General features: G+C 37.6%; 1 long non-coding RNA gene across 1 annotated transcript in view; it reads left to right on the forward strand.

Moving 5' to 3' along the window:
- Positions 1 to 26,648, forward strand: part of LOC130709415 (uncharacterized) — a 42,870-nt gene that overhangs the window by 3,307 nt on the left and 12,915 nt on the right. The window contains exon 2 of the long non-coding RNA XR_009009955.1: positions 1,083 to 1,126. This is a non-coding gene — a long non-coding RNA (uncharacterized LOC130709415). The remainder of the gene's footprint in view (positions 1 to 1,082; positions 1,127 to 26,648) is intronic.

Raw genomic sequence — 26,648 nt, forward strand, 5'->3', positions numbered from 1 at the left:
AGATGCTGCCTTCTCACTGTGTCCACATGGTCTTCCCTCTTTACCTGTGTCCAAATTTCCTCCTCTTATAAGGACATCAGTTGAAGGGGATCAAAATGTGACACCCTAAAATATGCCACTTTGGCATATTGATTATTTTGAGCTGAAGGCAGCTGAGAAACAGCAGATGCAGAAATAGCTCTCTGCTCTCCTGCATCTGCATAAAACAGGGCATAAATTTCCCATGAGAAACCTACTTACTTTCCCTGTACCAGGCAGAGGCAAGGAGAACACTCATCACTGGAGACGAGGAGTCAATGCTGGGATGAGTCTGCATAAACAGACTCTACTAAAATAACCCTTGTCTTCCATTAGAAGATATCTTAAACTCTCCTTCCCCATGTATTTACAAGTCACTTCCGCACAATTTGTCAGCCCTAGAAGCCCAAGTCCTCTTTCCTTTGTCTAGTCACTTCTCCACAGTTTATCACCCTTTGTTAAAATGGTACATAAGCCCACAAGTCTCTCTGCTCTTTGACTTTTTGCACTTCTTTTTGGTGAAGCCCCCATGCATATAAAATTGTAAATATTAATAAAATTGTATGCCTTCTCTCCCATCAATCTGACTTTTGTCAGTTTAATTCATAGGCCCCAATGACTAAACCTAAGAGAGTAGAAGAAAGGTTTACTCCTTCCCTACATAGTCATATTGGATTAGGGCCCACCCTAATGACCTCATTTTAACTTAATAACCCCTTTTAAGGCCCTCTCTCCAAATGCAGTCAAATTTTTAGGTACTGTGGTTAGAACTTCAACATATGAATGTTGGGGGACATGATTCAGCCCATAACAGGTGGGAAAACTGAGACTGTATGAGGTCACATTTCTTGCCCGGGGTCAGCACAAAGTCAGGGCTTGCACTTCTCTGTACTTGACACTTAAGCAACAAGGTAACCTCCAATTTTAATTTTATAATATATCACAGAAGTTTTTCCATGTTTACATGATCCCTTTTAATGTTACCTAGTGTCTTAGCTTGGGCTGCTGTGACAGAATACCATAGTCTAGAGGGCTTATAAACAACAGAAATTTCTTTTTCACAGTTCTGGAGGCTGAGAAATCCAAGATCAAAGAGTCAGCTGATTTGGTGAGTGCCCACTTCCTGGTTCATAGACCGCCATCATCTCTCTGTGTCCTCACAGGTGGTAGGGGTAAGGGAGCTCACCAGGGTCTCTTTATAAGGACACTAATCTCATTTATGAAGGCTCCTCATGACCTAATCACCTACCAAAGACTCCCACCTCCTAATATCATCACTTTAGGGGTTAGGATTTCAACATATGAATTTTAGCGGTACACAAGCAATTCATTTCCATTGTGTGAACATAATACAATTTATTTAAACAATTCCATATTTACCTAGGCTGTTTCTTGCACTGTTTTAAAAATAAATGCATCCTTGTAACTAAATCTTTGCACCTAATCTTTACCACTTTGTGAAAATGAATTCCTAAAAGTGGAATTGCTAAATCACACAGCAAGCAGTTTTTAAAGACATGTACCTATGGAGTTTGGTTTTGTTTTAAGAGGAAGTATTGTGCATTCTGCAGTCGTCATGGTTAAATGCTAATTCTTATCCCTTTTATTATTGTTTTATATCCATGAGTCTACATGTCCCTACAAATGCACAAATATATCTCAGATACTTGGGAGATTGCTACTTTAGTCAGGGGAGGACTAGAGAAATGATTGTAAATTCCAGAGGACATAAATTCTTTAATTTCACAAATGTATCTCCAACTCCAACACAATGCTTTTGCACTAAGAGACCCACAATGAGTATTTGATGAACATGTGAATTATGACTGGAGTACATAGAGCCTCATATTTGCCTAAAAACGATCCATTTCTCTTTTCTGCTCCTGGGGGAGACAGTAAAGGTGTGACTACTGGCAGAGCGGGGGTTTTTTTAACTTTAGCAAAATATGCTTGCATTCTAGATCAGATGGCTGAAAGTTATTCTTAGCAATAAGCTTAAAAATACCAATGCAACAGAAGTGTCATTTTCATATGTAATTTATAGAACATATAAAACAGCCCTAATGAACTACCTAATTACTACTCCAAATGGTATGAATTCAGCTTTCAAGTAAAGAAAGGAAAAAAGGTCACTGCTTTAATCCTCCAAATTGCTTTTATTCTGGCTATAGAAAGACTTTTTAGAAGTTCTAAATTATAGGTTCTTTCCAAATAGTCTTGATTATTTGGTTTATATAACAGCAAAGGGATGGAGGAGGTTTCCATGGGTTGGCAAATAAATAATTACCTGCCATATCTTCAAATTCTCCAATGAATCCTTAGATTTTTATTGCATTTGCAGATGTAGCATCACAGAATTTCCATTCTCTTTTCAATGTCTTTTGTTGCTCATAATCTATAAAATGTTCAACAACTTGATTTAAAATAACAGCAAAGAAATGAAAATACAATGACTTTTCAAATTGTGACTTAACACATACATTTGGTGTGAAATGCCATGGCTTAGAATCCTTTCTTTACTCATTGAGTGCATACTGTGTGCCAAGCACCATGCTAGAAACCAAGAATAAAGAGCTCGATATGGTACATTCTGAATTCCAACTGTATGATAGTTTGCTTATTTTCATTTCATCTCTAAATGTTCAGGATCTTTGTGTGAATTACTCTTTTTCTTTCACCTCCTTTTCTTTAGTCATTAGGTTTTTTCATTGTCTTATTTGTGTATGTGTAGATAATTTTCCTATTTTACTTTCTTCTCTTCCCTTCTACCTTGGATTACCTACTAAATTGACTCTTGTATTTGTCTTCTATTGTGTTTTCTTATCTATTTTCTCTTTTCTTTTAACTACTATATTAGTGACTTTGGGGAGGATGACTAATTTATAGAACATGTTTATATGCATCTTAGATCTGCTTTTAGTTCTCTCTCTTAAAAGCAGCTGTAGCCTAAATTAATGTCCTCTAAATTTTTTTGACTAGATACTCCATCAGTAAAAAAAATTTTGAATACTCCTCTTAACATTTGAATATATATTTACTAATGACTTATGGACCTGTACATGTACATATATGAATTAAACAATTGTATAATGTATAATTAAAAAAACAAAAGTTGAAATTAACAAAGGATGAGACAAAAATATATAGGTTGAAATTCTAATACTTTTTCCCTGAGTGCCAATGGATAATTTTGTGGACCCACTGTGGAGGCCACTAGTTTGGGCTTGATAAACTTGATAGTTTGGGCTTCTGGCATAGTAAGGAAGCCAGTGAGTGTCCTATTTGCTTTAGTCCCATTTTGAATATCTGGGAAAGATGATAAAGAAAATTTCAAGGTTCATATTTGGAGCCCAGAACATTGAGATCAAGTCTCTCAAGCAAAAAAGGATGACAGAAGCCTCTTCCACCTTCAGAAGAGGTGGAATCAGATACCCTGACTGGGAACCATCCTGATGTCAGAGGCAGTAGGGAAGCGGGCTTAATAATGGAATATTTTTTAAGGATGGCAGGGAAACACTCTTTTATCTATTCATTTTAAAATTTTATCTTTATTACTTCTTTTTTTTTTTTAATTTATTTATTTATTTATGGCTGTGTTGGATCTTCGTTTCTGTGCGAGGGCTTTCTCTAGTTGTGGCAAGCGGGGGCCACTCTTCATCGCGGTGCGCGGGCCTCTCACTATCGCGGCCTCTCTTGTTGCGGAGCACAGGCTCCAGATGCGCAGGCTCAGTAATTGTGGCTCACGGGCCCAGCTGCTCCGCGGCACATGGGATCTTCCCAGACCAGGACTCGAACCCGTGTCCCCTGCACTGGCAGGCAGATTCTCAACCACTGTGCCACCAGGGAAGCCCATCTTTATTACTTCTTGTGTTGGAAAAGTCATATGGTCAGCCCTCCATATCCACGGGTTCTGCATCCTCAGATTCAACCAAACGTGGATCAAAAGTACTTGAAAAAAAAAAATTCCAGAAAGTTCCAAAAAGCAAAACTTGCATTTGCCACACTGACAACTATTTTCATAGCATTTACATTGTATTAGGTATTAGGAGTAATCTGGAGATGATTTAAAATAAACAGGGGGATATGTATAGGTTATATACAAATACTGCAAATACTATGCAATTTTTCATAAGAGACTTGAGCATCCACACATTTTGATATCCACAGGGGTCCTGGAACCAATCCCCCATGGATACCAAAGGATGATTGTATATGTATATTGAAAAAACTCAAACGGTATAGAACTACACAATGAAGAAAGTGAAAGTCTTCTATTTTTCCTACCACCTAAAAAAAACTCACTGTGATTGTTTGGTTATCAGCCTCCAGATATTTTTAATGTGCCTATTGACATATATTATTATCTTCTTTAACCAAAATGAGGCCATTCTCATTTGTCTAACTTGCTTTTACTTCATTTTCCAAGGATCTTTCCATATTAATACAAAGAAATTGTTCTTTCAAATGGATGCATGGTATTCCATTATACAGATGTACCTTTTTTTTTTATAAATTATTTTATTTTTATTTATTTTTGGTTGCTTTGGGTCTTTGTTGCTGCATGCGGGCTTTCTCTAGTTGAGGCAAGCAGGGGCTACTCTTTGTTGCGGTGCGCGGGCTTATTGCGGTGGCTTCTTTTGTTGCAGAGCACGGGCTCCAGGCACGTGGGCTTTAGTAGTTGTGGCTCGCGGGCTCAGTAGTTGTGGCTCACGGGCTTAGTTGCTATGCGGCACATGGGATCCTCCCGGACCAGGGCTCGAACACGTGTCCCCTGCGTTGGCAGGCGGATTCTTAACCACTGTGCCACCAGGGAAGCCCTAGATGTACCTTTTTAAAATGAATATCTTATTCATGCTCATTTATAATATTTTGCTCTTATAAACATTGCTGCATTAAACATCAATGTACATGTATTTTTGCATTCTTGCCAAGTCATTTCATAAAAGAGAATTAGAATTCTGGGTGTAAGGATATGAAACATTTCTGGAACAATAAAATTTTCAATCAGTATTACCAAATTGCCCTCCAAAAGGCAGTACAAACTGACACTCTCACCAAAAGATTGTGTTTATATTTCCACACCTTTTCAGCACCAGAAACGTTAGTGTTTTAGTGATTTTTTTTTTAATCTGAAAGGTAAAAAAAAATTTACTTGTTTTAATTTACCAATGTTTAATTGTTAATGAGACTGAGGATGTTTCATATATTAATTGGCCATTTATGTTTGTGAAAACAATAATTTTTTTTTAAAGAATATTACTCTTTTATTTTTATTTATTTTTTTATTTTTTTATTTGGTTGCTCCGGGTCTTAGTTGCGGCAGGCGGGCTCCTTAGATGCGGCTCACCTGCTCCTTAGTTGTGTCATGTGGTCTCCTTAGTTGTGGCATGCAAACTCTTAGTTGCGGCATGCATGTGGGATCTAATTCCCTGACCAGGGATAGAACCTGGGCCCCCCGCATTCGGAGCACGGAATCTTACCCACTGTGCCACCAGGGAAGCCCCAAAAGCAATAATTTCTGTTTTGTTTCTTTTTAACTTTCTATTATACAAATTTGCACATACACCAGAGAAACACTATGCTTCAACAATTACCAACATTTTTGCCAAACCCATCATGTCATTTTATATAGGAGTTCTTTTATGTAAGATTGGAAGATGTCATTTAGTGCCCTTTGACTCAGGCACTCAACTCTAATTCTTTGGCTAACTAGAACAAGTGTAAACTAAAGGGTAACAGCCAACCCTAGGCATCTTGCAGCAGTGAAAACGTAGTTGCAGATTGAGGCCACCAGATGGCAGACCACGGGGAAAAAGAAAAAGGAGAAGAAATCTATGCCTACCAAGATCCAGCTTCAGAATGGCCCAAAGGTTTTAGGGAACTTTGCTTCCTATTAGTAGTGCGGGGGGCTGGGCAGATTAGTCAAAGGCATTGTTTTAAACCATAGTAATGTTATTTAATTATAGTAATGTCATTTATTATCTGATGCATTTTATTATCAGATTAAATATCTTTTATATTTTCTTTTTCGTTTTTTTCTATGAATCTCTAGGGCTCCAAAAATAATGTTTTAATTGGAATTGCATCAGAATTATAAGTTAATTTGAAAAAAGTAAGATCCTCATACTATTTATTTTTCCCATGAAAGAACATGATGTTTTCCCCATTTATTTGTCTCCATTTATATCTTTCAATAAGGATTACAGTTTTCCTTATAAAGATCATGCACATCACTCATTAAAAATTTCACTTGGTAACAGGTTTATTTTACATGTATAACTGGATTTTGACGATTTCATAGAAATATATTGACTTCTGCAGGGTTAATATTTACTCTCTGCATTCTTTTATTAAGAAATAACTATGAGTTAGTTCTTTTTAATTTCCCTGCTGTGGAATTACTTAATCTGAAAAGCATCACAAAATTCTTGTGCTTGCCATTCTACTATTTATTTCTCTTATTTCTGTTTCATACTTCATTACATTGGCTAAAAATGGCATAAAATATGAAATATTTAATAATGATAAATAATGTATCTTTAGTATGTTTAACTGACTTTTTATTTGGAATAGACACTCATCGTGTTTATTTTAATTTTATATAGTAATATGTTTTTATTAAGAATATAAATGGATGTTGAATTTCACGTGGTGGCCTTTTAGCATCTACTGAGAGGATCATATGATTTTTCTTATTTAATCAATTAATATGGTTGTTTTATTAATGCCTTCTCATATTGTCAGCTTTCCAGTCTAAGGTAAATTCTCCTTGATTTCAATGGGTTAAAGTTTTCATGTATTTTGAACTAGATTTGCTAGCATTTTATTTATTTTGTGTCTGATATTCATAAGTTAGGTTTGTCTAAATTTTTTTTCCGTGTCACATCTTTATTATAGTATCAGAGCTATGTTTAGCTCATAAAAGAATTGGATAACACCCAATCATTTTCTCTGTTTTATGTTCTGGAATAAATATGTAATGATTTTTATCTATTTTATTATTATTATGTTTCTAAGGCCGATCCAAAAAGAATGCAATTTTTAAAACTTAAATGAAAATAAACAAATGCTTGTATTAGACATGTTTTATAATTCAAAACCTTAAAGAACTGTAATAAAGGATATTTCCCCCACCCCAACATGTTAATGAAATGCCTGCCAAACCCATTATAAAAGATTATCTCTGTCTGAGTGTGCTCTGGGTTATACTATTACATAAAGCAGACAAAATCCTTTATTTTTCTCAGCTGTTCTGCTCAATCATGGAGAGAAAATTATGCCTAGTGATTCAGCATCTGAAATGTTATACAGAGTCAAAAGTTGCTGCCTATATATTTTTCACAATAAGCTATTGCATTTCTTAGGTGCTGGTAGATAATAATATTCCAAGGAAGTGTATTTCTTGGGGGGAAAAAAAGGCAATAAAGAATTTTGACTCGTGTTTTATCTGGGTGTACATCTTGCCTCTATAAGTAGCTCATGGCAAGTAGTTATGGTAAGCTTCCAGATGAATAATATTCATAATTCATTATGGCTCTTCTGACAGATCACAGCTTTGTTCAGCAGAACTCTCTGCCATGGTGGAAATGGTCTGTTTCTGTGTCCAATGTCTACTGTGGCTCTGAGGACTTGAAATGTGGCTAGTGCAAATGAGAAACTAAATTTTTATTTTTATTTATTTTTAATTAATTTAAATTTAAATCGCCACTTGTGGCTAGTGGCTACCAAATTGGACAGCTCAACTTTCAAGGTACAAAATTTAATTAGTAGGGATACATTAAAAAATCCAGAATGTTTTCACCACTAAACATTTCCTTATTATGCATAAATAAATTTCACTTGCCAGTATTTTGACAACTGAGAATCAATATCAGTCTCTGCTCACTTCTCCAAAATTATTTACACTTGCATTTTAAAAACTTGGTTTAATACCTCCCAGCTGAGCCACCTTCTTTTGCCATTCTGAGACGTATTCTGTTTTTCCTGTCTTGGCATTTGCTGTTGTTGTTGTTCCACTTTGTTTACATGCTTTTAGCTCTGTCATTAGGAGTCTTTGTAATTTTGTATCCAAACCTACTGAATTTTTGGTACTTTCTTTAAAAAAAAGTGATTTGGTTTAAAAATTGGACATGAACATTTTGCCATGTATAATGATGGATAATTATATCAGAATCATAACAGTAAGATGATCATGGGTAAAATATGATCAAGAAGAATTTGCAAAAAAAATTTTAATGAGAATTTATAAAAATAGAATTGGCACTTTAGTAAGGAAACTGCAGCTATATCATTGAACTGCTTTTCAAGATGAAGCCAAATTATACTTTAAACTTTCTAAAAATGTGCACTTCAGTATACGCCAGTTTTACTTGCATTCTCCACATCCAGTGCCACTATTATTAACATTTTAAGATTTGGTGGTTATGTTATTGTAACAATCCTGCATGTGCTGCTTCTTGTATTTCTATAGCAGCAATCTGAATGTATACTTGACAAGTTTTATGATTTCAAATGACCTAATAAGATCCGGAAATTATTTCAGTTAATTATCTTTTGATTAACAGATTGCAAAGTACTATTTTAGAGGGATTGGAATAAGCACTCATTTGAAGCTAAAGCTTCATCATTTAATAAATTAATTCGTCTTTCAAGTCAGAAGCTTTAGTAGTTGAGAATAGTGGTAGCCACCTATTTTTTTAAAAGGCTAATTTTAAATGAAATTATCTGTGACTGGAATCCAGATACTGAAAACATTGAAATATTGGACTGGCTGGGTACTTAAAAGAACAAGTTTCTATAAAGATGCTGAGTCTGGTGGTTGAGGCCATTCTAATAGGGATGAGAGAGGTGACTCACAAACTCTTCAGAAAGGAGATGCTACACCTCACTGAGATCAGTAACTGAGAAGATTAGTCTAGCTTCTTGATAAAATGCAATCTTATTACCTTGGTCCCCACCAACTCACAATTCATGATAGAAAATTTAAGTTTTCATTGCTTCTTAGGAAAACATTTTGCTAACAAAATAATAGTGTGAACACAGGAAATAATATAAAACATGAGACAATCCTTTTTATTTATCTATTTTTGTATGATTGCCTCATTTAAAAGTTAATGTAAAAAAAAAAAAAGTTAATGTAATATAAGATCATTTTTTATGATGGCTAAGGATATTAACTATTTTTACCTGTTTTTGTTTTTTTGTTTTGGGGTTTTGTTTTTTTTTTAAACAAGTTCTCGTTTTATATTTATTGGAGTCTTTTTTTTTTTTTAATTATTAGCACCTTTAATTATTATTTATTTATTTTTTTGGCTGTGTTGGGTCTTCGTTTCTGTGCGAGGGCTTCCTCCAGTTGCGGCAAGCGGGGGCCACTCCTCATCGCGGTGCGCGGACCTCTCACTATCGCGGCCTCTCCCATTGCGGAGCACAGGCTCCAGACGCGCAGGCTCAGTATTTGTGGCTCACGGGCCCAGCCGCTCCGCGGCATGCGGGATCCTCTCAGACCAGGGCTCGAACCCGTGTCCCCTACATTAGCAGGCAGACCCTCAACCACAGCGCCACCAGGGAAGCCCCTTTGGGGGGTTTTTTTGGCCACTCCGCATGGCTTGCAGGATCTTAGTTCCCAGGGATGGAACCCGGGCCCCCTGCAGTGGAAGCGTGGAGTCGTAATCACTGGACCGCCAGGGAATTCCCTACCTGTTTATTTTTTCAGATAATTTCAGAATTATTTTATCAAGTTCTTTGAAAGTATTTTAAATTGGGATTTTGCCTAATTGCTTTAAGTATTTTAATTGGTAGGAGAATGGCATTATTAAAATATTAGTCTTAAATATGGTACTACTTTTCTTATACTTAATATCTTTCAGGAAGATCTTCTAATTTTCTTCATATTGGTGATATATTTTCCATTAAAGTTCATTAACATATGTTCATATCTGCTGCTATTACACATTAGGATTCCTTTCTAATTACATATTTCAAACTGAGTATTGTTAGTACATATGAATGTTATTTCAATTTTATGTATCTATCTTATTTCCAAGCATTTTTCTAAGCTCTTTAAAGCATTCTGGGGACTTCCCTGGTGGTGCAGTGGTTAAGAATCCACCTGCCAATGCAGGGGACACGGGTTTGATCCCTGGTCCGGGAAGATCCCACATGCCGGGGAGCAACTAAGCCTGTGTGCCACAACTACTGAGCCCACGTGCCACAACTACTGAAGCCCGTGGGCCTAGAGCCCGTGCTCCGCAACAAAGAGAAGCCACCACAATGAGAAGCCCGTGCACCGCAATGAAGAGTAGCCCCCGCTTGCCACAACTAGAGAGAAAGTCCACGTGCAGCAATGAAAACCCAATGCAGCCAAAATTAATGAGTAAATAAATTTATTTTTTAAAAAAGTATTCTGTATTCCTCTCCCAAAAATGGAAATTTCTTCTGTTGTCTATTTTCTTTTTGTTGTTGTTGTTGTCTATTTTCTTAATCAAAAATTGTATCTATTCATTTCATGCATGTAATGTTCACTAAAGTTTGAGGCTCACTGGGGTTGGGAGCACTGGTCTATCACATGTAGACAAAGGGCTGTTGCCAGCAGAATTAGGATAACATAGGCAATTTATACTCCAGAATACCAGCAAATCAATTTAAAAATGTCAATTTCTGCTTAGACATTCAAGGATGCATAGGGAAGATTTTGTTAGAGGAAAAGTCACCTTAAGAGTGTTTGAAAGTTGTTGCCATAAACTTCTGAAGCTTTTGAAAAGGTCATTGTTATGTTGGTGTATTGGCAGTAAAAAAAGGCATTTATTTAATATTAATTGAATGAATGAATAGATGTGTCATTTGCTGTGCTCTGAAGGTATAGTGATGAGAAAAACAGACCTCAAGGGTAGATAGACATTAACCAAAGACTTAGATAAATACATCATCTGTTCCTGGAGTGGAGAATTTGAGGAGCCCGGAAATCATGGCAGCCACAGGAACCCTCTCCAATGTGACCTTAACCACCCACAGGAAATCTAACCCTAATTAACACCATTCCCTTTGGAGTTTCCAATCCCAAATCCCTGATCTGTGAAACAAAGGTTCAAAATAGACTTTGAGAGGGTCCTACTGGATACATTTGTCAAACAGATGAAAAACTAGGTAGGACAGACCTAAATCACCACTCCACCTTCAGTTAGGTGCCTAAACCTTCTATTGCCTGACCAATTTCCTTCCCCACTTGCAAATTACTAAATCTCAATGAATTTTCAAGGAAGTACCAGAGCCTGAGATCTTAGTCTGGAGTATCTGAACAGCAGATAAACTGAGCTATTTGTATTACCCATAGGCCAACGACTTTCACTGATGCCCATAGCCAATGTTCAGGGTATCCAAACCACGCACTGGCTATCTCATTTGTACCCCCAAAACAGGATTCAAACTCCATGATCCATTACATTTGTGTGGAGCCTCATGTGCTTAAGACTAAGAACTGCATAAAACTTGCCTGATGAAAGTTCATGGGGAGCAGTGGTTTCCAGAGAAATGTTCCACTATTTTCACTTATAAACATTGCAATTTCCCAAAGCTCTGATACTTTAGGAAATAATTTGGTCTATAATGATTCAATCAGTCCAGTCAAGAAAACAGAAACCACTGTATGTAGTTCAAACAGAAAGGGATTTAATTCTAAGAAATGGTTACAAAGGTGTTGGGAGGGCTAGAGGAAAAAAGAAGGAATGTTACCCAGAGTTGAGAAAGCTGCTACCACCATGCTTAGGCTGGAGCCCTCCAGCTGCATTTGCTGCCAGCGGTTACTGGGTAGCCGTGCAGGAACTCCACCTCCACAGAACGGGCACCCTGTGGCCTGTGCTGAATCTGCTGTTAAGACCCCTCTACCACTGGAACCAGTCTTAAAATGGCCAAACCTGACCGGAAGCCAGTTAGTGAAGGATTCTGGGGAATGGAGTTATAGGCTTCTAGCCCCTACGATTATGGAATACAGAAGAGAGAGTATGGCATTGTGCCAACAGAAAAATAACTAGCACAGTAATATTCTCAGGTAGATCCTTAATCATTTTAATCAATTACATTAGATAGAAAATTACTTCTGAATGGATTGGATAAGTGTATAGCAATAATCACTTTCCCTTCATTTCTTGGGAAATCTTGCTTTTGAGACTTATTAAGATGGTAGTAGCACAAGACAGAGAGAGTCAAGGATGGTTGAAAAGGGGAAGAATGGACAGGACAGAACAGGTCCAGGGGCAGACACATGGATAATTAACTTGATGAAAGGCCAGTATGAATTTTGAAAAAAGACTTAATCTTTCTAATAAAAAAATATTTTGTCTCTAAAATTGAGGGTGGAGGTAGGGAAACAATAAAAACCTTTCTTTTTGTCTGAGTAGCAAGAGCCAGTGAGTTTCATAAGAAGCTGGGGGTGGGGCAGGAATCTAGCTTGCTAATTATATGCAAATTCTCCTTTATAATGGAAGAAAAATGAGTCAACAAAAATACAAAAGCTACATAAATTAGCACCTTCAGTGTCTAGACAACTGAAACAGCCGAATAGAGTCGTCCCCAAATTAACTTCCTTTCATATTCCATCCAGGCACATCCACTAGAGTTTGTAAAAGGCTCACATTACCATCTGTTGATACCTGATGTGGAATCTTTTTTAACTTCTTTATATTTCCACCACTTTCACTCTGATTCACAAAATGCTTTATTAGAGTTCACTGGGGCTTTATGGCTTATATGACTCAAAAATGAGTTAATTCCTATTTTGTTAGTTGTAATAAAAAACATTCAATGAGCAATGCTGAGCAGGATGATTACTCTATGGGTAAACATGTATAGATCCTTTCAAAGATTCTTCTGGAAATTCTACTCTATAGTAAAGCAGATTTAATTTTTTAAATCTTATGAATGTAAAGCATTAACTTTTAAAATGAACTTTGCTCCTTGCCAGGACGTGTGTGTATATATATTATATATACATATATAATATATATATCTTAAATTTATAACTATTTTGTGGGATACTGCTCTGTAGTGCTGTTCTAGAAACTTCTTTCAGAATTATGAAATGTTTTAGAATTATTAAAGTTGAAATATCTTTCTAGAACTTCATTTTTTTAAAGCTGCTACTTGCTGTCATCATGAAATGCATACTATATGATCAATGAAAATTAATATGGAAATAATAAGTTCATATATATATTTAAATTTTCACGTGATAAAAAGAAGAGTATTTCTGTCAGATACTTTTCTTAAGTTTGTGCACCATTCTCTCCCAGTTCTCCTGGGTCTAAAGTAGTCAACCCATTTCATAGTTAATCCTCCTAGGAAAATACTGGAAAGGTGAAAGCAGTGGATTAAGTTATATTGGTTTGTGTAACTTAAACTTAACCCTCTCTCCTCTTGGAGATAATAGGGTGAACAGTCAAGACACAGTCACAGAGAACTGCATAGAGATTCCAGAGGGGTCGTTTCACAGATGATCTGTACTTAGTTCCAGTCAGGCAGTCTGCCCAGGTGTGGCTGTGCTGTTTCTTCAAATAACGAGACATTTTCATACCTATGGTGGTAGGAAGAATGATGGTCCCCAAGATGTCCATTTCCTACACATCTAGAACCTGTGAAAGTGTTATCTTAAATGGCAAAAAAAGGATTTTTCAGATGCGATTAAGGATCTTAAAATAAGGAGATTATTCTGAATTATCCAGTGGGCTCATTCTAATCACATGGGTCTTTAAAAGTGGACTTCTTCTCAGCTGTGATTAGAGTGAGATGTGACCATGCAAGAAGGGCGGAGGGGAGATGTAATATTGATGGCTTTGAAGACAGAGGAAGGGGACCATAAATAAAGGAATGTAGGCAGCCTCTAGAAGCTGAAAAAGGCAAGGCAGCAGATTCTCTCTTGGAGCCTCCAGAAAGAAAGATAGCAGTGTCAATAACTTGATTTCAGGTCAGTGAGACCTGTGCCTAATTTCTGAGCTACAGAACAGTAAGATAATAAATTTGTGTTATCTTAAGCCTCTAGGTTTATGGCAACTTGTTACTGCAGAAATAGAAAACTGATACACCTACAAAGCCATTGTCCCAAGCCCACTGCTGCCTCGGCCATCCTGACCCTCCTCTTGGGACTCTGAATCCAGTAACAAAGGGGTAACCCCTGGCATGGCAAAGTTCCCTGGAGCCCTTTCCCAACACAGCAGCCAGCTTTAGTTCTTATTTATTTATTTATTTATTTATTTATTTATTTATTTAGGCTGCACCAGGTCTTAGTTGCAGCATGCATGTGGGATCCAGTTTCCTGACCAGGGATCAAACCCGGGCCCCCTGCCCTGGGAGTGCTGAGTCTTACCCACTGGACCACCACGGAAGTCCCCAGCTTTAGTTCTGACTGGGCTACACCCAACTTAACCAGTTGTGAAATATTTTGAACATTACTTTCAATTTCAGGGACCTAAATCAGTGACTTTCAAACTGTTTGGACTCCAGCCCACCTACAGTAAGATACACATTTTTATTTCAACCTAGGACATAGACACATTCCCACACACACAAATTATATAATTGAAACTAACATTTCTTGAAACAGTATTTAGCTTTACTACATGTATTACACTCTGATATTTTCAGTTCTATTCTCTTCTATTTTATTAGTGTAAATTTCAACCCACTAAACTGATTTCATGATTCACCAGCATGTTGCAACCTTCAGCTGAAAAACACTGACCTTGATCATGACAACTCTATGGTCAAGACGTAGAGTTTCTGATGGAGAATATATTGTTTCTTTTATTTATTTATTTATTTATTTTTGGCCACGCCTCATGGCATGTGGGATCTCAGTTCCCTGACCAGGGATCAAACCCGCACCCCCTGCAGCGGAAGAGCAGAGTCTTAACGACTGGACCGCCAGGGACGTCCCAATTCGGTTTCATTTTTAAAGGAAGCAGAATTTGTTCAGAATTTAAATAGTTTCTATATGTAGCCTTAATTCATTGTTATTAAATGTTATTTATTGGTGTACTAAAAATGTATTCGTTTTCTCAAAGCGAACATCAAACCCATGACAGTTTGTAAATTAAGCCTAACAGTAAGAGAGAGGGACCACAACAGGGAGGAGGTACATTTTAGAAACAATTTTTAAATGAATAGATATAGTCATTGGGTACATGTATTTAGTGTTCTGCTTTCTATTGCTCAATTTGTTCATTTCTGCTTTTATTTTTAATATTTCCCTTTTTGTGCTTGTTCTTAAGATATTACCCATTTCCTTTTCTAGATTTTCTTATGTTAATTTATTGCATTTCTCTTTTTTTCCTTATTACTATTTATAGCTGCAGTATCATTTCAAGCACTTACCCTTTGTTTTAGTATCCCCTTAATTTGAGGTCCTGGTGGAGTTTAAATGTGAATTTAAAATTATGTCTATTATAACTCAGTTAGCTTTTCTAGGTATTGGTAGCAAAAGGGTTTGACGATTATACTGTGTATTAGTTAGCTTTCACTAGGTTATGTTGTGGAACAAACCATCTCCCTAATCCTTGTGGCTTACAGCAGCAATGGTTTAGTGCTCCTTTACTGCACCTGTTGGCTACAGCTCTGTTCCGGGATCTTTATTCCAGGATGCAGACTGAAGGAACAGCCTCTATGTGAGACACGCTGTTCCATGGCTGAACCACAGGATGTCTCTTAAAGCGTCTGCTCAGATGTGGGGCATACATCACTTCTCCATGCATTCCTTAGGCCAATGCAAGTCATAAGGCTAAACCTGATCACATAATCCTTTCAAAGGCAGGGCAATCAGTAGTAGGAAACAATAGTAGAATCTAACCCCATGTTATCCCCCATAATGCCTCAACCAAAAAGGTTTATCCTTGCATCTCTGTCAATTCAAAACTCTGTTTTATTGTTGGATTACATCTGAGACTTACCATTATAGCATATATGTTTCCATTTTTAAATGTATCTGTAATCATGATAAAATACTGTTTGTCTCCCTTAATGCTTTTTCTACAAAATCAGCTATGCTGATCACGTTTTTACAGGCCATGCCAGGCTGTGGCTGCTATGGGTTATAATAACATTAAGAAAACAGTATTTTTCTAGCTTAGCCTACACCCACAGCAAAGCAAGACCTCAGCTCTCAAAATCCACCAAGTATTGCATAGGCTTCTGCAAGGAGTACTGGGGTTCCCAGGAGGATCCTTCTTGGTACGTCTGAAGCCTGGGTCCCTAGTCTGCCGAGGCATGAGCAATCTCTCCTGCTACCTCCAGACACCCACAGAGCAGTGCTGCGTCGCACATCTCACACCTTCAGAGGCTCCAGGGATTTCACTCTTTTCTAAATTAATAGCCGTCTTTCCCCAGAGCTTTGGCTCAAGTTCCTAAGACACAATTGGATAGCGAATAATATGACTAATACACTGTACCATACTCAAAATTACTCTATCGGCCAAACCTTTTATTTCAGTAAGCTTATTTCTCTCCACCCCCTGCCCCCGCCCCGTCTCCAGCATCCCCTCTCACCTCGCCCTCTACATGAGGCTCCTCTGCTGTTCCTGCTGGTACATCCTGTAATAACCAATTCCACTCTGAATCACTGTGAAACTGACATAATTCAAACACCAGGTTTTTACTGTGCTTGTACAGGCACTATGAATTGTAAGCCATTCTTGCTTTCTTAAAATGTCATTATTTTAAAACATTTTATCACAGTAATCACACACGGAAAAAACAATGTAATAGGGCTTATGATGAAACCATAGTCTACTGTCCCATCCCCTCCCACCCCTAATTCAATTTCCCAGGAGGAATCACTTTTAATTATTTCTGTTTCAAGGCTTTTTGATGGTTGCTTCCCTAATTCTAAACAATGAGCCTTTACTACTGTTTCTTGATTTACTGGTATTAAGTGAGATTAGTTCCCCTCTTCTTCCATCTCTTCTCCTCAATCTTCCTCCTGCTTTCTGTACTTATACCTTCACTTTCAAATTATAAAGGTTGGCATTTATATTTTCTCTAGTAACCATAATTAAGTTTTCCCTGTTTAGTTCATAGGCCTCTTCTAAAAATTGAAAACTACTAAGAACCATTGACATAACTGTGTAAATATTGTTGATAGGAAAATTAGATACTAGGATTTCATTTTCCTCTCTACAGGGGCTCTACAGATCATATAAAAGACTGTTCAAATTTAAGACCACAAAGTTTCACTTGGCTGGTTTGACTTTATATTTCTATCTCTTTTCACTTATGCTGAAAATCTTGGTTCTGATGATAGTACGCAACAGTCAGTATTTAGAGGGCTATGTTACTCTTTTCTCCCCCAAAGTTTTAGTTTTTAAAATGCCAAACTTACAGAAAAAGCTGAAAGAACAGTATAATAAATTCCTGTGTACCTTTTATCTAGATTCACAAATGGTTAATTTTTTTGCCACATTTGCTTTCTCTCTTTTGTTTTTACTTAGTCATTTGGAAACGAGTTACATGACAATTCACCACTTGCATGTTTCTTCTAGAACAAGAACATTTTCTTACAAAATCACAATCCCATGATCAGACCCAAGAAATTTAATATTGATTCTATAATACCTATGACATAACCCATATCCAAATTTTCCCAATTATCCCCCAAAATATCCTTTATAGCTTTTCTTCTGTCCAGATTTCAATCAAGTCTCACTCATTACATGTAATAGAAATATCTCTTTAGTCTCTTTTATTGTCCTTTAGTTTTCGTTTGTTTGGTCTTTCATGACACTGACATTTTTGAAGAGCCCAGGCAATTACTCTATAGAATGTCCTACATTCTGGATTTATCCCATTACTTCATCATGATTAGATTCAGGTTAAATGTTATTTGTAAAAATATAATAGGAAAAGTGCGCCCTTCCCATCACATCACATCAGCAGACCCATGATGCCAGTTTGTCTTACTGTCAATGATGCTAAGGACCACTTGGTGCAGGTGGCGTCAGGTAGATTTCTCCTATGCAGACGTATCATTCCCCTTGGTAATTAATAGTCTGTGGGGTGATTCTTCAAGACAATCTGAATATCCTGTTCCCTGATCACCTTTCACTCAATAGTTTTGGCATCCACTTATGCCCCTTGCTTGAATCAGTTACACTGAGGTTTTAAAATGATGATTTTCTAGATCTTTCTTTTGTAATGGCTATATAGTATACCAGCCTTTAGAGTTGTATCATAATGTATTCATTAAGTCACCTATCGATGGATTTAGATTGTTTTCAGTCTTTTGCTGTTACAAACAATGCTGCAAAGAACACTCTGGTATCTTTATGCAGTTGTGCAACTATAACTATTAGATGAGTCCCAGGAAGGAAAATTGCTAGGTCAAAGGCATTTAATATTTTGATAGATATTTCAAGAATGCCTCCCAAAAGAGATGATACCAATTTACATTCCCACTATCAGTGTGTAAGACTGCCTGTTTTCTCAATTCCCTTATTTTTTGACTATGTATTTTTGCTTTATGTCTACCGCCACCTCCTATTTTCCCAGCTCTCTCTCACTATACCTTGACTCCCACAATTCTTCCACTCCTCTGAAACCTACAGGCTATTGTCACCTTTTCACTGGTCATCACTCCCCCTCATTTTCTCTAGTTTCTACTTCCCCAGCTTATATTCCATGGTTCATCATTATAATTACTCTTTTGCATACACTCTCAAATCCCTTACCCTGTTCTCCTTCCACTGTACTTTATGTCCAAACTCCAGCCCCAGTTAAAACCAACTCTCTTCCTGTGTCACACCCAGCAGGTAAATGTGACTGGAGAAAAACAAACAACCACACAGAAACTACTCACTGCAAATTCATGGCCCCAACCTCAAACAAGCCTTTAATGAAGTCCCAGAACATAGCCCCTTTCCTCTCTGGCTTTCCTAGAGGGCTGTTTCATTCCTTTCCTCTCCAACTCTCCAACATCTCCTGAGCCCGCTGCTGATGACTTTGCTTCCTCCTTCACTGAGAAGAGAACGTCCACAGGTACCACCACATCTACTGGCCTGCCAGCGTCAGTGCCCACGTATTCTGCCTTCTTTCCTGTAACTATGGATATACCATCGGTCCTCCAGTCTAAAGCCACCCCCTGCAGTGGTGCACTGGATTGCTTCCCCTTCCACATACTCAGGGCCCACAGCAATTGTTCTTTCTCTCCCCTGCATTATTTCTCCCTACTAATCATTCCCATTAGTATCAAGCATACTCTAACACCTCCCATTTGGAAAAAAATCATCCATTGACTTCATGTGTCTTCCAGACAATGCCCCACTGGTCAGCTCCCCTGTATGGCAAAACTTCTCTACAGAATTGTCTATACTTACTGTTCCCTTTTCTTCTCCTTCTGTTCTCTCCTGAACCCATTCCAGTCAGGCTTTTACCTCCCCCACTCCACAAAAGCAGCTTTGATCAAGGCCCCCAGTGACTTCCATGTTACCATATCCAAAGATCAATTCTCAGTCTTCACCTTGCATTTAACCCATTTGCATTGTATGACATAGTTGGTCATTTCTCCTTAAAACACTATTCTAAACTCAAATGTTACTTTATCAGAGAGACCTTTCCTGAGCACTCTGGGTTAAATAGCCAACCAACTAACTAGTCCCTTCTACTCTGTACTGTTTACCCCACCTACTCTGCAGTATTGATTACCACCTGACATATTTCATATTTGTTTATTGACTTTCTCTTTTATTTCAATCCCAGTTTGAGCAAGGCAACTGTAAAATGACATCTTTGTGAAAGTTAGGGACGTTTGAATATAGACCAGTTATTAAATGATATTAAACAATAACATTAATTTTGTTAAGTATGATGATGACTTGGGAAAAAAATTTTTATCAATTAGAGATGTATAATGAAGTATCTATGAGTGAATTGACATAATGTCCAAAGTTTTCTTTAAAATATGCAAGAATGAGTCCAAGATTTCTGGCTTGAGCAGCTAGGAGAGTGAGGTTGTTATTTGCTGAGATATTTGAAGACAGCAGGAGGAAGCAGTTTTGCAGGGGATGGGAGTGGGAGAAAGTAAGGGACTTGGTTTGACAATGTCAAGTTTAAGATGTGTGTTGATAACCAACTAGTGTGTATATAATCAAGTAGAGATGTTGACTGTCTAGATGTACCAGTATCTGGATGTACCAGTCTGGAGTTCAGGGAAGTGGACTAGGCTGGAGATAAATATCTGTGAATCATCATCATTTAAATATACATGATATTTAAAGCCATGAGTCTGGATGGGAATATTTAGGAAATGATAGTAAGATTTTTTTCAAAAAGGAAAAAAAGACGTCTAAGAACTAAGCCCTACAGCATTCCAAAATTCACAGGCCAGATATGAGAAGTCATCAGAGGAGACCAGGAAGGAGAGGCCGGTGAGGAGAACAACTATGGCAGCCTGAGAACCAAATGAACAAAGTGTCCCCCCACCCAGTGTCCCAAAACGGGCAGTACAACTAAAGTGTTTAACAAGTGAATATAACACAATAGTTTATTTCCCTATAGCCACTGACTAATGCCAGAATTTTTATGGTACAGTGATATTCCATTAGAATTTTTAAATAAAATAGCTATTATTGTGCAAATTATGGGTTCAAGATTAGCTAAGTGTCACTAATAATCTCAAAACTTAATTCTGTTTTATACCACATTGCATTGAACTGAATACTACTGTGCTCCAATGAGAGTCCTTCAGAGCCAGCACTCTCATGCCCAGGCTGCTGGGAATATCGACTGATGTTAGCTCACAGCCACCTCCCTTGATGGGAACACCTCTTGGCTGCAGGGATCTGCCTCTCCCAAGGTTATACCCCCTACTAGGAGGAAGCACATATCAAATGAATACAAAATCTGGCCCCTTGCCTCAATTTGGGACAACTCTGAAGGGTCATCCCCCCTCCAGAACTCCCCGTGGGATGACTGAGGCCTCAGTTGAAACCTCACCACGGTCAGCTTCTCCACTGTTCAGTCCCACCTTCCTTACCCCCTCAGAGGTATCTCTCTAATGAAGTTCTGCATGCAACTCTCCACGCTAAAATTTGTGTGGAGGGAACCCACCCTAAAACAAGGTCTACCAGAGGCACCACTACCCTCCAATGTAATTGTGCCATTTATAATATATGGTAATTATAGAATTTATTATTTGTTGAAAACACCAGGTCATTTGTTCTGTAGGATATTGCATATTCTGGATTTGGCTGATTGTATCCCTGTGTGTATTTTTATTCTGATACTTTTTGTAAACTGGTAGTAATACTAGAGGCTTAATTAAGTTCACCTCCATCCACTTAAACATGGTATTCTGAAACATTTTTTAACTTTTCTTTTTCTACCCTGTGAAATGTAAGTATTGCTTATCTGATGCTGAGAAGAGATGAAAATCAAAACTCCCCAGGATCAGGAGAGATCATTTATAATTGTATCTCCCTCTCCTACCCCCTCATCCCCACAGACGTGGTGTATGCAACCTAAAGGCCTTCCAGATACTGGGAACAAATGACTGGAGAATATGTTTACCTAGGTTTACAGCCTTAAACACTAAATACCTTCCTCCCAAAGCAGAGTATGATTATCTTATTCTTATCTAGGAAGATAACCAAAGACAGCAACACCATCTCTGGATTATTTGCATGTAGAATTCCACATTGTTACTAATTTTAAAAGCCATCCTGGCTTTCTTCTGTCAAGTGGTTTGATTGTGGATCACATTCTTTCACCGACAGCTGGTGTATTCTAAGTCAATTAATCAACATGCATTTATCAAGCACCTGCTGTGTGATCAGCGTCATTCTTGGAGAATTCATGCTGATTAAATTCTCTGTAAAACAATTAGGAAGCTGTATCTTGTTTCTGCTCTGCCCCCATCCCCACCCCCAATTCACACAAATGCATTCCAGAATCAAATAGATGCTCTTTTTGTATCAATTTACTGTTTTGAATCATCTACATCCTGCTCCATTCTGTTGAGAGTTGATAACACCCTGGACAATTATGATTTTTCTAAGGTATTCAAAGCAGTTTTGCATAAATGTATATACCCTTCTGCATAATTATGTACTCTTACGCATCTCCTTTTAAAGAAATTTGTTATGAGTTTTTGTTTATTTTATTTTTTTATTAATGTCATTACAAGTAACAGAAACCAGCTTGAGCTGGCTCAAGGGAAGATAAAAACTTACTGGAAATATATTAGGCTGTCTCACAGAATCCAAAGAAGAATTGAACCACCAACCAGGCCTCTGGAAGGGCAGAAGGCAGGGAAGCTCTGGGGACCCTAACAACAGCTGCTCACCAACGTTCCTTGTGGAATTCTGCCACTAACATGACTCAGAACCAAACTTTTCCCGTCTCTGTGTACGTACCTCAGTTCAAAATTCAAATTCCTGGAAGGGAGAAACTGATTGGCTGAGTTGTGGTTAGAAGGCTGCTGCTGCTCCTATCAAGTATGGCCAGGAGGCACTGTCCAATACAGAAGCCACCGGCCACATGTGCCTATGGAGCACTTGAAATGTGGCTAGTACGTTGAGGAACTGAATTTTCATTTTATTTAATTGTTATTAACTTAAATTTTAAAACCAAAGCAATGTAAAATATTTTCCCAGAACATACAACTTTATTATTTTGGTAGAACTTTGTTTCACTTTAATTGTTAAAATTTACCATGTGAATTGAGATGTGCAGCTACCATAAAATACTCAATGAATTTTGAAGACACTGTGAAACAAACAAAAGAATATTACATATCTTGTTAATAATTGTATTTATGTTGATTACATGTTGAAATAATATTTTGGATATTTTGGGTTAAATAAAATATTTAAAAATTAGTTTTAGCTATTATTTTTACTTTTTAAAAATATGGCCACTGGAAGATTTTAAAGTACACATGCAGTGCACATTATATTTGTACTGTACAGTGCTCCTCTGAATAACTACCAAGGATCTGTTTCTGAAGATCAAGGGTACGTCCAAGATACTGGATAAAAGTTCTGAGCAGAAGACACACCCTCAAAGGGATCAACTACACAGTACAAATAACACAGAGATTTCTGGGGCAACCTAATGTACTCAGTCAATATCGGATTACATCTCTTCAGCATTATTTGACTACTTCATTGCAATATTCATATATCTTTAAGAAATATTGAAAACTGTTATCTCAGACTTCAGTGGTTGGTGCTTCAAATTTCCATTCAACCAACATTTCTTGACAAAACCCCTGTTCTCATGGAGCTGAAAATCTGGTAGACAGGAGAGAGACAATAAGCAGATTAACAGATGGCAGCCCACAGGCCATGGCCTTTAAGAACGCAGGCCCCACCAGTGCCAGTGGGCAGGTTGGCATCAGAAGCAGTGTCTGGGACATCCCCCATGTATGCATTCAAGCCTTTTAAAGATATTGGGAGATGTGAAGGGGAGCTTTCTCAGATAGTATATGAATAATTCATTTATGGGGCCATCAGGACCTCATGGAGTTTGAGTGTGGACTGTTACCTTGCAGAGCAGGGAGCCTCCCAAACAGCAACTGCAGACTGCATGCTGAGTACCAGCAGCCGTGTGGCTGACAGGGTCTTGGTGCTCCAGCCAGGGGTCAGGCCTGAGCTTCTGAGGTGGGAGAGCCGAGTTCAGGACATTGGTCCACCAGAGACCTCCTAGCCCCACGTAATATCAATCAGTGGGAGCTCTCCTAGAGATCTCCATCTCAACACTAAGACCCAGCTCCACTCAATGACCAGCAAGCTCCAGTGCTGGACACCCCATGCCAAACAACTAGCAACACAGGAACACAGCCCCACCCATTAACAGAGACACTGCCTAAAATCATAATAAGTTCACAGACCCCCCAAAACACACCACTGGACTCGGTCCTGCCCACCAGAAAGACAAGATCCAGGCTCATTCACCAGAACACAAACACCAGTCCGCTCCACCAGGAAGCCTACACAACCCACTGAACCAACCTTAGCCACTAGGGGCAGACACCAAAAACAACAGGAACTACGAACCTGCAGCCTACGAAAAGGAGACCCCAAACACAGTAAGTTAAGCAAAATGAGAAGACAGAGAAACACAGCAGATGAAGGAGTAAGGTAAAAACCCACCAGACCAAACAAATGAAGAGGAAATAGGAAGTCTACCTGAAAAAGAATTCAGAGTAATGATAGTACAGATGATCCAAAATCTTGGAAATAGAATGGAGAAAATACAAGAAACATTTAACAAGGAACTAGAAGAACAAAAGAGCAAACAAACAGTGAGGAACAACACAATAAATGAAATTTAGAATTCTCCAGAAGGAATCAGTAGCAGAATAACTGAGGCAGAAGAACGGATAAGTGATCTGGAAGATAAAATAGTGGAAATAACTACCACAGAGCAAAATAAAGAAAAAGAATGAAAAGAATTGAGGACAGTCTCAGAGATCTCTAGGACAACATTAAATGCACCAACATTTGAATTACAGGGGTTCCAGAAGAAGAGAAAAAAAAAAGGGGACTGAGAAAATATTTGAAGAGATTATAGTTGAAAACTTCCCTAATATGGGAAAGGAAATAGTCAATCAAGTCCAGGAAGAACAGAGAGTCCCATACAGGATAAATCCAAGGAGAAACACACCAAGACACATATTAATCAAACTATCAAAAATTAAATACAAAGAAAAAATATTAAAAGCAGCAAGGGAAAAACAACAAATAACATACAAGGGAATCCCCATAAGGTTAAGAGCTGATCTTTCAGCAGAATCTCTGCAAGCCAGGAGGGAGTGGCAGGACATATTTAAAGTGATGAAAGGGAAAAACCTACAACCAAGATTACTCTACCCAGCACGGATCTCATTCAGATTTGACGGAGAAATTAAAACCTTTACAGACAAGCAAAAGCTAAGAGAATTCAGCGCCACCAAACCAGCTTTACAACAAATGCTAAAGGAACTTCTCTAGGCAGGAAACAAAAGAGAAGGAAAAGACCTACAAAAACAAACCCAAAACAATTAAGAAAATGGTAATAGGAACATACATATTGATAATTACCTCAAATGTAAATGGATTAAACACTCCAACCAAAAGACATAGACTGGCTGAATGGATACAAAAACAAGACCCATATATATACTGTCTACAAGAGACCCATTTCAGACCTAGGGACACATACAGACTGAAAGTGAGGGGATGGAAAAAGATATTCCATGCAAATGGAAATCTAAAGTAAGCTGGAGTAGCAATTCTCATATCAGACAAAATAGACTTTAAAATAAAGACTATTACCAGAGACAAAGAAGGACACTATATAATGATCAAGGGATCAATCCAAGAAGAAGATATAACAATTGTAAATATTTATGCTCCCAATATATGAGCACCTCAATACACAAGGCAAATGCTAACAGCCATAAAAGGGGAAATCAACAGTAACACAATCATAGTAGGGGACTTTAACACCCCACTTTCACCAATGGACTGATCATCCAAAATGAAAATAAATAAGGAAACACAAGCTTTAAATGACACATTAAACAAGATGGACTTCATTGATAGTTATAGGACATTCCATCCAAAAACAACAGAATACACTTTCTTCTCAAGTGCTCATGGAACATTCTCCAGAATAGATCATATGGGTCACAAATCAAGCCTTGGTAAATTTAAGAAAATTGAAATCATATCAAGTATCTTTTCCAACCACAACACTGTGAGACTAGATATCAATTACAGGAAAAAATCTGTAAAAACAAACACATAGAGGCTCAAAAATATGCTGCTAAATAACCAAGAGATCACTGAAGAAATCAAAGAGGAAATCAAAAAATACCTAGAAAAAAATGACAATGAAAACACAATGACCCAAAACCTATGGGATGCAGCAAAAGCAGTTCTAAGAGGGACGTTTATAGCAGTACAATCCTACCTCAAGAAACAAGAAAAATCTCAAATAAACAACTTAACCTTACACCTAAAGCAATTAGAGAAAGAAGAACAAAAAAACCCCAAAGTTTGCAGAAGGAAAGAAATCATAAAGATCAGATCAGAAATAAATGAAAAAGAAATGAAAGAAACAATACCAAAAAACAATAAAACTAAAAGCTGGTTCTTTGAGAAAATAAACAAAATTGATAAACCATTAGCCAAACTCATCAAGAAAAAAAGGGAGAAGACCCAAATCAACAGAATTAGAAATTAAAAAAGAGAAGTAACAACTGACACTGCAGAAATACAAAGGATCATGAGAGATTACTACAAGCAACTATATGCCAATAAAATGGACAACCTGGAAGAAATGGACAAATTCTTAGAAAAGCACAACCTTCTGAGACTGAACCAGGAAGAAATAGAAAATATAAACCAACCAATCACAAGCACTGAAATTGAAACTGTGGTTAAAAATCTTCCAACAAACAAAAACCCAGGACCAGAGGGCTTCACAGGCGAATTCTATCAAACATTTAGAGAAGAGCTAACACCTATCCTTCTCAAACTCTTCCAAAATATAGCAGAGGGAGGAACACTCCCAAACTCATTCTACGAGGCCACCATCACCCTGACACCAAAACCAGACAAAGATGTCACAAAGAAAGAAAACTATAGGCCAATGTCACTGATGTACATAGA

Source organism: Balaenoptera acutorostrata, chromosome 12, assembly GCF_949987535.1.
Source record: "Balaenoptera acutorostrata chromosome 12, mBalAcu1.1, whole genome shotgun sequence".
Lineage (NCBI taxonomy): Eukaryota > Metazoa > Chordata > Mammalia > Artiodactyla > Balaenopteridae > Balaenoptera > Balaenoptera acutorostrata.